General features: G+C 46.5%; 2 long non-coding RNA genes across 7 annotated transcripts in view; one reads left to right on the top strand and one right to left on the bottom strand.

Moving 5' to 3' along the window:
* Positions 1-264: 264 nt before the first annotated feature.
* The window catches only part of LOC120244226, a 28,520-nt gene continuing 16,410 nt past the window's right edge, over positions 265-12,374 (bottom strand). For 4 of the 5 annotated variants that reach the window (XR_005531503.1, XR_005531501.1, XR_005531504.1 and 1 more), the window contains exons 2-5: positions 8,567-8,629; positions 7,099-7,203; positions 6,348-6,426; positions 265-600 (exon numbers count right to left, since the gene is read on the bottom strand). This is a non-coding gene — a long non-coding RNA (uncharacterized LOC120244226). The remainder of the gene's footprint in view (positions 601-6,347; positions 6,427-7,098; positions 7,204-8,566; positions 8,630-12,374) is intronic. The other variant, XR_005531505.1, reaches the window with a different exon arrangement.
* On the top strand, positions 976-5,484 carry LOC120244227. 2 transcript variants are annotated; one of them, XR_005531507.1, is made up of 4 exons: positions 976-1,483; positions 1,563-1,630; positions 1,753-1,846; positions 5,367-5,484. It is a non-coding gene; the product is annotated as an uncharacterized LOC120244227 (long non-coding RNA). The 2 variants fall into 2 exon arrangements; XR_005531506.1 differs by having other exon boundaries at positions 976-1,630.

The raw sequence follows: 12,374 nt of genomic DNA, 5'->3' as shown, positions 1-12,374 counted from the left end.
CTGACCCCTAGCGATGTCTGGGCATGAGCTGCAATGTTGGTGAAGCCATATCCTGGAAGGCCGTCTTTCAGGATGATGGTCTGTGTCAGGGTACAGCTTTTGGACTGAAAATCAGGGCTCCCCCATGGAGGTGTAATTCTAGAGGAGGTGTTAGACTACTCTGCTTCATCCTAATGGGTACAGTTGGTCACACATTGTTTGTCACATTGCTGTAATGAGCCTTCACCATCTCAAACACAAGACCAACTCTGGGAAGGCACAAAGTGCAATGTTATTTGATGACTTTATGATGAAAGAGTAGAAGCAGATGACTAGAAAGACAGCCCTGAAAGCAGAGATGTGGCAGGACAGAGGTAGAATTTTCTGTAACTTAAATGTGGTGTTCGCTTCATTTCTCTGATGTTGTCAGTTTGTGCATTTATGGGAGAGGTGGGGCAAGGCATATTTGCATAGGCCTTCGAGAGAGCTGGGATGTAAAAAGGCAGAATTTTTGTACCTTGATCTTGACTGTGTATATATCATTCCCATCTTAGGAAGCTGAAAAAGACACACTGAACTGGAGGCAAGGAAGAATCAGCTGCAGGCACAATGGGAACATGGCTATGGAAGAAATAAACAAGTACAATTGAGTTCAGCTACCCATTACCATCAGCTCATGAAACCTCTGTTCATTTTTTGTTTTTAACCGTTTTTACAATGTTTAGACTCTACATAGTAGTTTAAACGAAAATTCAGAGGACATATGCATAGAGTATTAACAGATAAAAGAAGGTCACTTTTAGAATGAACAAAATGAATCAGTTTCTTTTTTTTAATTTTATTTTTTCTGAGAGAGAGACAGCATAAGCAGGGGAGGGTTAGAGAGAGAGGGAGATACAGAATCTTAAACAGGCTCCAGGCTCTGAGCTGTCAGCACAGAGCCCGGCGCGGAGCTCGAACCCATGAACCATGATATCATGATCTGAGCCAAAGGCAGACACTTAACGGACTGAGCCACCCAGGTGCCCCTAGAGTTTTGTGATCAAAGACAATTGTCACATGATGAATTAGGGAAAGATTGACAAGGGGAAGGAATTTTATGAACTCTGAACCCTACGAGCATGGAGTAATGAGTATGTAAAAAAGGATGGAACAATAGCTTTGAGCTACTGTACATTTATAACATGTGAAAAACATTTCATGTGTAATAATTGTATCAGGGGACAGATATGAGGTTGATGGGAACATGGGCAGATTATTTAAAATCATACCCAATATTGGGGCTTCTCTGATGAGAGCAGTTGTAACTCACAGGCAACAAGCTGAACAAACACGAAACACAGCTCACCTTCAGACCCCAGGTAACCTGAGTTCTGCCTGACATAATGAACCCTTTGCACCTCATGAGGGTGAGTGTAGTGGCCCTCATGATCCCTAAACACAGGCTGTTCATTGTTGACTTTTTCAGATCGCAGTTCGTGAGAAGAATGCTCAGCACAACTGGGTGAGGTTTTTCTTTTCCCACCTCTTCCTTTGGCCCCCAGTCTGGCACGACTGAAGGCGGATGTGTTTCTCTCCCCCAGGTCAAGACTCAGATCTGGGAGAGGGAGATGTCAGAGCAGAGCAGGGAGGTGGCCTACTTGAAACACAGGTGTGGTAGTTTGACTTGCCTCTTTATGGGTGGTTTGGGGATGACACCCGCGCTGTTTGTTGTCTAGTACACTACGTGGTGTTGCAACTCTTATGGAAGTCCGTTCTTTTTCTGTATCCAAGACCGGACAGGATGAAAGAAAAGAGGTTTCCTGAGGGACACACAAAGCAGAAACCAGTGCCTGGAAGGCCAGAGACGCAGGCCCCCTGAGGAGAGGTAAGGAGCACGTGGTGACGTGCAGCAGCCTGATTTCTGCTGCGCAGCCTGTCTTGTGGGTGATCATCATGTGGCCTAGAAAGAACCAGAAGCACTAAGGGTGACAGGAGGGTGTTCTCCTCTGCTCCCCTAGGCGACACCTGTCCCTGTGGGTCGCGGAGCTCACGCCCCTCCCCTGACTGCAGACCCTCCCAGCCCCTCCGCATCCCCCCACCTGAGGAGATGAGCCTAGAGGGGGTGACGGGACAGGGGCCTCATCCTCCTTCCCCCCCTGACTCAATGTGAAGACTTTAGTTCACTTGAGAAGGTCATTTATTTACTATTTTTAATGTTCTTTATTTTTATTTTCTTGTGAGCCGTAGCCCTCCCTTCCTAAATTCAAGTTCCATATAGCTTAGTCCTCTGATGTGACCAGTGCAACTCTGTAGCTTCGCTGCTAAATTCCTAGTGTTTTCCTTTACTGGTTAGTGTAATATTAATCTAAATATATTTCTATTCAGAAATAGTTGTATAATAACTGTTCACATGTGGAAGGCAGCTTATTGATAAGTGGAAAGATTGGACAATCCACCTGAAGAAACATACCCGTCTTCAGGATTCATTGCTGATATATACCAAATCAGCATTCTTAGTTTTATTCTTTTTTTAAGTTTATTTTCAGACAGAGTGAGTATGTCTGGGAGGGATGGAGAGAGAATCCCAAGCAGGCTCCACATGGTCAGTGAGAAGCCCAGTGGTGGGTTCGAACTCACAAGCCATGAGATCATGATCTGAGCCGAAATCAAGAGATGGATCCGTAACTGACTGAACCACACAGGCATCCTCATATTCATTTTTTTAAAATGTTTTATTTCTAGGAGAGAGAGAGAGAGAGACAGCGTGAGCAGGGGAGGGTCAGAGAGAGAGGGAGTCGCAGACTGAAACAGGCTCCAGGCTCTGAGCTGGCTGTCAGCACAGAACCCGACGCGGGGCCCGAACCCATGAACCGCGAGATCATGACCTAAGCGAAAGTCGGACGCTTAACCGACTAAGCCACCCAGGTGCCCCCCTCATATTCATTCTTAATCTGTAATGAAATAGTGATGTCCCGTGATGTACACTGAGAAACTTCTCTTTTACTAATGAATTCTAAATTGCTAGTTGAGTCTGACCTGTCCAGATTTATTTGATTATGAAAAACATGAACCAGCGCACCATGGGGTCCGCATTACGGTGAGGAAATGGTTCTCCCCCTTACCCGTGGGGGTCACCGGAGGCACGTGGATACCCTCTGCCTATGATCAGGGACTTGAGTGTAGAGAAAATTTCAAGATTTGTGAAGAATGAGATGAGTTGTTGTTTTAATTCCGCACAGTCCACTAAAATCAGAAAAAACCTCTATCCCTTCCAGGGCCTTTAGCAGATCCAGAAACTGGTGTGACCTCTGTGAGTTACAGCAGCTCTGACTCCACCAAGAATGCAGACAAGGACAAGGTAAGTGCTGAGGCCATTCTCAGTGGTGACTCTTTCGGGAAACCCTCCTCCTTCTATACAGCATGCTCTCCGGACTTTGTCTGGTTTTGTGTGTTGTGTGATATGTCTGCTTGTTTTGTTTTCCAAGGGCACACTACTAGCCCAGGAGCCCGCAGGCTTCTCTGTTTTCAGCCTGTCGTCTTTTTGTAGTAAGTTTAGAAGCCCAAAGTGCTTAGAGGCTGAGGACCTTAAGACTTTTACATGTATTTCTGGAAATAATGAGGGGAGGATGACCCCACACTCCAAACAGAAGTCTCCTGGCCTGGGTGACCCCTTCCAGGCCTCAGTTCTGTGGGAACACTGTGGCTGCCGTGTCTTCCTTTCTTGATTCTGGCTAGGAGCTAGGAGATTAACCTGTTAGAAAGTCTGCCATGTTGGTTAACATTTACTTCACTGTCTCCTTCAATTGTGTTTACATGAGCCGTTTCTGGTTGTGTCCCCAGTCACTGTCGAGCTGATGCAGTCCCATGACACATCCCAGGAGTTTTATGCCAGAAAGCAAAGCACATTTGCATTAAATCTGCTATGTGATTTTCTGCCTCTTTTTTCTGTTGGACATAATAACTCTGTCCTGTAGTCTGCTTAAAATCAGAATTCCCCATGAATTAAGATGATCACACCTGAGCTTTGTAGACATTCACAAGTATCTTTTTCCTCACAGCTTTCCCCTGCAAGATTCCAGGCAGCCTCCACTCCCCAGAGGTCCCCGAGGCCGTTGACAGCACTTAAGAGGGAAGACCCCTTTCTCAGGGAGAGGAGCAGAGGGGTCACAGTGAGGGGCTGGCTGGAGAACTTTCCCCAGGAGTGGCTGTGATTCCAGGAGCAGATGAGGAGCGGTTCGTTCACACTCATTTTTTTCTGTGTGTGTGTTCTTCATATACCAAACACAGAGCATCTGCAGGCACCCCTGAGGAGGGATGCAGGGTGAACCTGGACATGGAAGTCTGTCCGTCTGGAGAATGCTACTTCATCAGTCTGTAATTACCTCTGTGAATCCTCTAGGACAGGACCCTTGCCATCTGACTTTTGCAAACATGGGCAGTGATGTGTGGTGACAGGAGTTTCACCTCTTGCATCTACTGCTCCAAGCGGCAGGTGGTACCCAGTGGCAAGGACAGAGTATTCAGGTACTGATGCTACTCTCCTGGATCCTGGTGGCAGAGAAGGTGGCAGGTGCTGACACGTTCTTCTCTGGGCTTCAGCTGCTTTTGGTGTTGGTTCTCTTGTCTGGCAGATGCACGTAGCTGTCACTTCTGTCCTGCAGGGCAGTGTGGCTCTATGGGGACCTCCTCCATTAACTGGAACATTCTGCATGCCCTACCCTGGAGGCCCGCTGATGGGCTTCTGGGCACATCCACCTCCTGAACCTTGGTGGCCCTGAAGACCACCCTGAACCCCTTGATCTACAACACTTGGTAAGATGACCTGGGCAGTAGGAGTTGATCTGCAAAGCACCCTCCTCTTATTTTTGTTGGTGTTGGGTCTTTGGCCAAAGTGCAGAGGTGGTACCACAGACCATTGCTCTGCAAGGGAAATGTGTCTGCCGCCATTACCACATTCCTCAGGTCTCTCATGATCGACAGATCATCTTTGTCATGGTTGGTACAGGCATCCCTTGTGGAGAAGGAATGGGGCTGTCTGCAGAGAAGCAGACATAGCAGTTCAGCAGAACTGCCTGTGCACCGTCCATGTGCTGAGCACTGTGAGGCACAGCCTAACGTCTGTCCATCTAGTCGCGCCCCCAGCCATCCATACTCATCCGATGAGTGATGTATTAATACATCTGAATCAGGGCTTTTAGGGGTCCTCATCAAGTTATAAGGGATGGTTCTTCACATCCTTCCTGGGCATCACCTGAGGCATGTGGGATACCCTCTGCATGTGATGTGGGATGAGACTGGGGCCAAGAGTTTAAGTTGTCTGAGGAATGAGAAGATGATTTTTTTGCTTTAGAGCCTTCAAACAGTCTACTCAAATCAGAATAAACCTCTACCTCTATCCCTTCTAGGGCCTTTAGCAGATCCAGAAGAAGGTGTCACCCCCGACAGTGCCATGAATACTGACTGTACCCAAACTGCTGAGAAGCACAAGGTAAATGCTGTGGCCATTTTCAGTTGTAAGTCCTTCCCGACACCCACATCGTTCTGTACAGCACACTCTCCTTCCCTTGTCTCTGGCTTGTGTGTTGTATGCTATGTCTGCTGTTTTTTTTTTTTTTTCTTCCAAATGCAAAACCTTTACCCCTGAGGCTACGGATTTCCCTGTTTTCCACCTGGCATCTCTTTGTGGTAAGTTTAGAAGCTAACTGTGTGTAAGGGTGAGGACCTTAGGGTCTTCCCACTGTGTTCCTAGGGTAAGTCGAGGAGGACGACACCACACTCCCCTTGGAAGCCCCCCGGCTCGCCTTATTCCTTTGGGGCCTCCTCAGTGTGGAATCATTGCTCTTGCGGTTTCTTCCTTTCCTATTTCTATCAAGGGTTTTAACGTATTCAGAAAAATCTGTGGATCTCCTTACAATTTGAAAATGTAAACTGCCTTCACTCCAACCTATTTTTTTTTTAAATTTTTTTTTAATGTTTTATCTATTCCTAGGAGAGAGAGAGAGAGACAGCGCGAGCAGGGGAGGGTCAGAGAGAGAGGGAGTCACAGGCTCCAGGCTCCGAGCTGGCAGCCAGCACAGAGCCCGACGCGGGGCTCGAACCCACGAACCGCGAGATCATGACCTAAGCGAAAGTCGGACGCTCAACCGACTAAGCCACCCAAGCGCCCCTCCAACCTATATTTTTATATGCATCATTTTTACAGTGGTCTTAAATGAAGGAAATTTCAAACCTTCAACATGCCATCTTTTTTTGGTAAACATGCTGTCCAGAATCCCTTTAGGTGTGCCCTGGGTATAAATATCCTGAACTTTACGAGGTGACATATTTATCGTAGAAAACATGCACCAAAACTTACATTGTGAAGAGAAAAAAAAATCCAAAATTACCTGCGTGGCAAGTCCCCACTGTATCCTTCACTTGTGTTCCCATGATCAAGTTCTGCTGTGTCCTTTATCATGGGCAGAGCTAAAACATGGATATTTACACCAGAAATCAAGGTCCATTTGTGTTTTGTTATCTGGAATTTCAGCCCAGTCTTCCAGAGGACAGATTACCCTATAAATTGTACTGTACTCAGGCCGAGAAGTACCTCTGCATGAAAATGCATTAGCTGAACACAACTAACATGTATAGGTATAGTGAAATCTCAGTGCACAATGCAGCGTTCATCTCTGAGATGTCAGTGTTGCCAAAGTGCACCTAGATAATCATCTAAAAAGATTGTGTCCCGGGGTGTTCTGAAAGTTCTAGATATTTGTTGGGGGGGAAACGCCCAGAGACATGGGAAATTTAACTTGGTCTTATGGAAATGCTTGTCTGCCCAAGTTCATATCCCTCAGTGAGACAAGATCTAGATCAGCTGAGTGCTTTCATTGGCCTTCCGCCTGAGGTAACCTACAATTCAGGATTGGCCAGAAGCCACCCCTGCTGGACCCCTTTCCATCTCCTCAAACTTCTCTCACAATATCCCTAGTCTTTGCCCGTGTTCCTGCTGTCTCAGCTGTCATACCAGTTCTCAGTGAGACCTACTCAGAGCCTCAGCTGTGAAATAGGGGTAATATTTGTTTCAAGAACATTATTAAAGAATACATTAAATACATAAAACATCTGCAAAATGTCTGGGAAGTATTCACTCACCTTCTCACAGTTTCAATGAAGATATCTCCACACAATGATCATCAAAAAAAGACGTTCGTGGAAATTCATTCAACGAAGACTGTTAACACCTCAGTCCAGGAATTGCTGTTTGAAACGATAAGACAGAGACCCTCATTTTTCTATTAAAATTCATGCCCTACCAGACAAAGAAAGAAAAGATAATTATGAGAATGTGTATATTCAGAGATCTACATCTGAGAGCTAAACACGATAATTTTCCATTACATGCAGCCACACATGAAAGTGTTCACCTGAGGCCACAGATAAAGTACAGAAGACAGAATGCATGTAGGAAAACATATGATCATAGGGAACTTAACCAAAATCTCTTAAATCTCACTGATTCTGAAATTTGAAGAGGACTGTGCAAAGTGACCGACTACAGTGATTATATAATTTTTAAAAGGTGTGTCAGCTCTGCCTGAATGCTTTCCCTACACACCCTGCCCCCTACACTTTGTCCTTTCTATGTCCCTTAATAACCCTCCACCGTTCTGTCTGTGTCAGCACCTGCTTCTAGGAGGACCTAGTCTCGTCACTCCCCATCACTGCAGACAGTGGGGTTTCTGTACACACAGGAAACAAACTGACAGAAATGGTGGTGATGGAGGATAGTAGCGAGATCACCCTTTGTGCAGGGGAGCCCAAGGGAGTTTTATGGGGTGGCGGGAACTTCTTATATCTAGATTTCAGGGGTGTTTGTGCTCATTTATCAGAGAAATATTCACTGACTCCCTGGTGCCTCAGGGTCAGACAGACAGGTGTCTCTAGGATATGGCTGACTTCTACTGGTTGGTAAGGAGGAGGGACCAGCAGTGACTGTGGGAGATGGCATATGTGAGGAGGCCACACATGGAGTCAGACCCTGGCCCAGGAGGTCAGCTCTCCCCACACAGCACCATGTGCAGGAGGGCTCTAGGGACCAGAGATATCTTCATTGGTACCGTGAACTCCAGAATCCTCCTCCACTTTCCTCACTGAGGGATGGCCAGGGCACAGGCCAGCAGCTGGAGGTCACCCTGACATTGGCCGGAGTGGATGACTGGGCCTGGGAGACTGAGTCAGAGGGAGGGGCAGGCAGAAGGTAGTGGCAGTGAGTTTCAGAGAAGAAAGGAAGGGAAGGGAAGAAAGTGGACTTTTCTCTACTGGCTTCACTTTCGTAGCTGTGTGAACAAAAGGGGATTCTTGTCTCTGATGGTGGCAAAGAGGGCTGGCAAAAGGACAGAGTGACATTCTCAGCTCAAGTACCGACAGGATATCTAACTTGCTCCTGAATGCCTAACACAGGAAGCCCGTGCTTTGTGTCATAATTGGAATTGCAGCTAGTGCCATTCAGTGAAAATTCAATTATGAAGCCCTCATCCTTAAAGTAGCACAACAAAATTATATGAACAGAGTGATACAATAAGAGGATAAAGTCCAAAAGTAGAACAGATGCAATACTCACAGGAATATAGACTATTGGAAACGGAGGTACCCCAATGGAGGCATTCAGACACCTGGACAACATCTGAAAACGTAAAAAAAAAAAAAAAAAAAAGATTCCTTACAAGAGAAACATTAACATTAGGCACAAACAGATCATGATTTAAGGTTTAGAAATAAACTTTATGACTTCATGAGGTTATATCCATGAGATCAAGTGTCATCAAAGGATACCCTTTAAGGCTATTTATGTAAATTATACCTCATTAAAGATAGTTTCAAAACATGAAATACTAGAAGAAAATGTGGGAAAGTTCCTTTCTAATCCTAAAGTGCATGGATGATAGGAGTCTGTGTAACCACTTATTAAAAATCCAAAAAATTAAGACATTTTAAAAAATCTATAGTAGAGTAAGAGGACCCTGAGCTCACCCTGCCCCATGTTTTCAACTACATAACATTCACATCCAAGTCCATTAGCCAGAGAGAGATCCAAAGACTAGCAGAACAAACTCCACAACTCAACAGAGAGAAGCTGCACCTGAACGGTTAGGAAGGTCAGAAAGGAAGACAGCTGCCTGCAGAGAAGGCAGAGAAAATGAGCCCTGACCCCAGGGAGCTCAAACAGGGAAGACTAATCCCCGTAACATTTGGCTTTCAAAACCAGAAGGGCCGAATTCCTTGAGTTTGGATCCTGGAGCTTAGGAGGTCAGCTGACTCAGCACCGGGTGATCCAGGAGGGTGAGTGATAGCCAGGACGCTGCCTGTGTGGAGAGGTAATGTAAACATGGCAGTTTACACTATGCCAGAGGCCACAGGAGACAGATGTGTTCATGCTGATTTCTGGCTGGTTGGGTGACTTCTCCAACAATGAGGGAGCTCACAGTCACCACTTTTCTAGCCCACTCCCCAGAATAAGCACAGAAGCACCTACCAGGGGGTTGGGCTGCACTGACCCTTGCTACCTAATCCACTAGCAGTGTGGCTGTCCCAAGAGCTCTCTGGGGGACTCACCCAATCGAAGCCTGCTGGCCTCAGCGCTGGGCTCAGAGCACACTTTGTTAAAACCACATAGACACGCCATCCAGCTTGCTGCATGCAAAGCTGCCACAGCACATTATGCGCATCTGCACCACACCCAGCTGCGCACTGCTGGCCACCTTCCTACGTCTCACCCAGCCACATGTCCCCAGCCACCGATGCACTCTGTGCATAGCCTCGAACTCTTGGATGCTCTTGTGCAGAGCTCCAACCAACAAAGAACAGCTACAGACTTGTCAATGGAATCTTGGCAAGCCGGAAGCGAGTGACATGACCTATTCAAAGTGCTGAATGGAAAATTCGTCAACCAAGAATACTCTATGCAGCAAGGCTATCATTCAGAATAGGAGCAGATCTAGCTTCCAAAAAAAACTAAAGGAGTTTGTACCACTAAATCAGTCCAGTAAGAAATATTAAGAGGGACTCTTTGAGTGGAAAAAAGAGACCAAAAGTGGCAAAAGAGAGGTAGAAAACTCAAGGCCAGCAAAAATAAATATTTCTGTAAAAATTCAGTCAAGAAATTGACAAAAATGGATATAAAATATAACATGTACCAAAACATGAGGAGGAGAAAATAAGGGGTTCAAAGGTAAATAACCATAATTTAATAAAAAGTTCTAAAAGCAATGAATTATATAAAAGCCTAATGGTGACCATATATCAAAAATCACAAATATGCAAAAATAAGGAGAAATAAATCAAAACACATCACTAAAAAAATCAGAGTAGGATGGACCTTGAACCCAAACACTAAGCCTGGCGGGCACATTCTAACCTAGCCCAAAGAGAATGCTGACTTTGAAACGCAAAGACTAAGCCAAAGGGGCATCCTCCCATGCGCCCTCAACTCAGCTGACCGGGTAGAGCACTGAACTGCTGGGGGTTCAGTGCCTGGAGACTCCTGGGATTGAACCCTAACCCTAAGCCTAACACTAACCCTCACTCTAAACATAACCTTACAGCTGACACGCAATTGCGAATTCACCCTCATGTCAGCTCTCCAGGGAGATCACCAGACTGGTGTCGCTTCTGCCATGGTGACTCTCTTTGATGGAACCCTAACCCTAGCCAAGGTGCTCTTACCATGGGGATACAATTCCTAGGTCTAAGAACACCATGGGCCCAGAAACGGTGCAGGCTTAATCAGCAAGGAGCGTGGAACATCACCATGACATTAACAAAACCAGGATCGAGGTGCACAAGGGGTGTCCTGAGGCACATTGGTACTCTGGGCAACAAAGGAGGCTGGGCCTTGAACCCAAACACTGCTCGTGACTGGCAACTCCCCGTGCTCACTCAACTCATTCCTCAGAGGGATAGTGCACGGGTGGCTGATTAGATTCTGGATTGTCCTGGGAACTTTAATGCTAACCCTAACCCTAAACATAACCCTAATCATACACATAACCCTCACTCAAAATGACACCCTACACCTGACTAGCACCTGAGTATGGGCCCTCATCACAGGCCCCCAGGTAGATCATGGGGCTGGAGTCGCTTCTGCCCTGGCAACTTCTCTGGATGGAACTCTTATCCTAGCCAAGGCTCTCTCCTCTTTGGGAACCAATTTCTTAGTCTCAGAAAACCAGGGACATGGGGCCCAGAAGCAATACATGCTTAATCCATATGGAACATCATCATTACTTGAATTGAGGTGAACAAGGGGTGTCCTGAGGTGCAACAGTAGCCTGGCCCGAGAGGAGGCAGAGCTTGAACCCAAATACTAAGCCTGACCAGCAACTTCCCATGTGCCCTCGACTCATCCCTCCGGGGATAACACTGCAATGCTGAATGATCATTTCCTAGATCGTCCTCTGATCTTACTCTCATATTAACCCTAAACCTAAACCTAACCCTAACCTTACCCCTAACCTTCACTCTAAATGTGACCCGGCATGTGAACTGCACCTGTGCATGGGCCCTCATTTCAGACCTCCAGGAAGATCATGGTATTGGTATTACTTCTACCTTGGGTACAACACTGGAGGGAACCCTAACCCTAGTCAAGGCTCTCTCCCCACGGAGACTCAAAGCCCAGGTCTGAGAAAACCAGAAGTGGTAAGACTTAATCAGCATGGAACGTCGAACAATACTATGACATTAACAAAGCCTGGATTGAGCTGCACAAGGGGTGGGATGAGGCGCTACCAAAGCCTTACCCACAGAGGAGGCTGGACCTTGAACCCAAACACTAAGCATGATCTCCAACGTCCCTTGCGCCCTCAACACAACCTATGGGGAAATCACTGCTGGCTGATTAGATCCTGGACTGTTCTGGTATCTTACACTAACCCTAACCTGTAAATCTAACTGTAATTGTACACCTAGCACTCACTCTAAACGTGACACTACACGTAAGCCACATGCCTGTTTGTGTCCTCATTTCAGCCCTCCAGGGAGATCACGGGGATTTTTTCATTTCTGCCCTGGCGACTCCCCTGGATGGAACCTTAACCCTAGCCAGGCTGTCTCTCATGGGGAATCAATTTCTTGGTCTCAGAAAAACAGAGACATGGGGCCCAGAAGTGGTGCAGAATTATTTGGCATGGAATTTCGAGGATCACCGTGCCTTTTCCAAGCCCTGATGGAGCTGCATTAGGGGTGTCCTGAGGTCCAAGTGTAACCTAGTCCAAGGAGAAGACTTGCCTTGGAACCCAAAGTCTAAACCAGATGGCACCCTCCAATGCGCCCTCAACTCAGCCCTAAGGGTAGAGGAATGCACTGCTGCGATTTCAGAGCCTGGAGTCACCTGGGGTCCAAACTGAACATTAAGCCTAACCCGAAGGCTA

The sequence above is a fragment of the Hyaena hyaena genome, unplaced genomic scaffold (genome assembly GCF_003009895.1).
Source record: "Hyaena hyaena isolate Hyena2069 unplaced genomic scaffold, ASM300989v1 scaffold_376, whole genome shotgun sequence".
Classification (NCBI taxonomy): Eukaryota; Metazoa; Chordata; class Mammalia; order Carnivora; family Hyaenidae; genus Hyaena; species Hyaena hyaena.
This window is presented reverse-complemented; position numbering and strand designations above follow the sequence as displayed.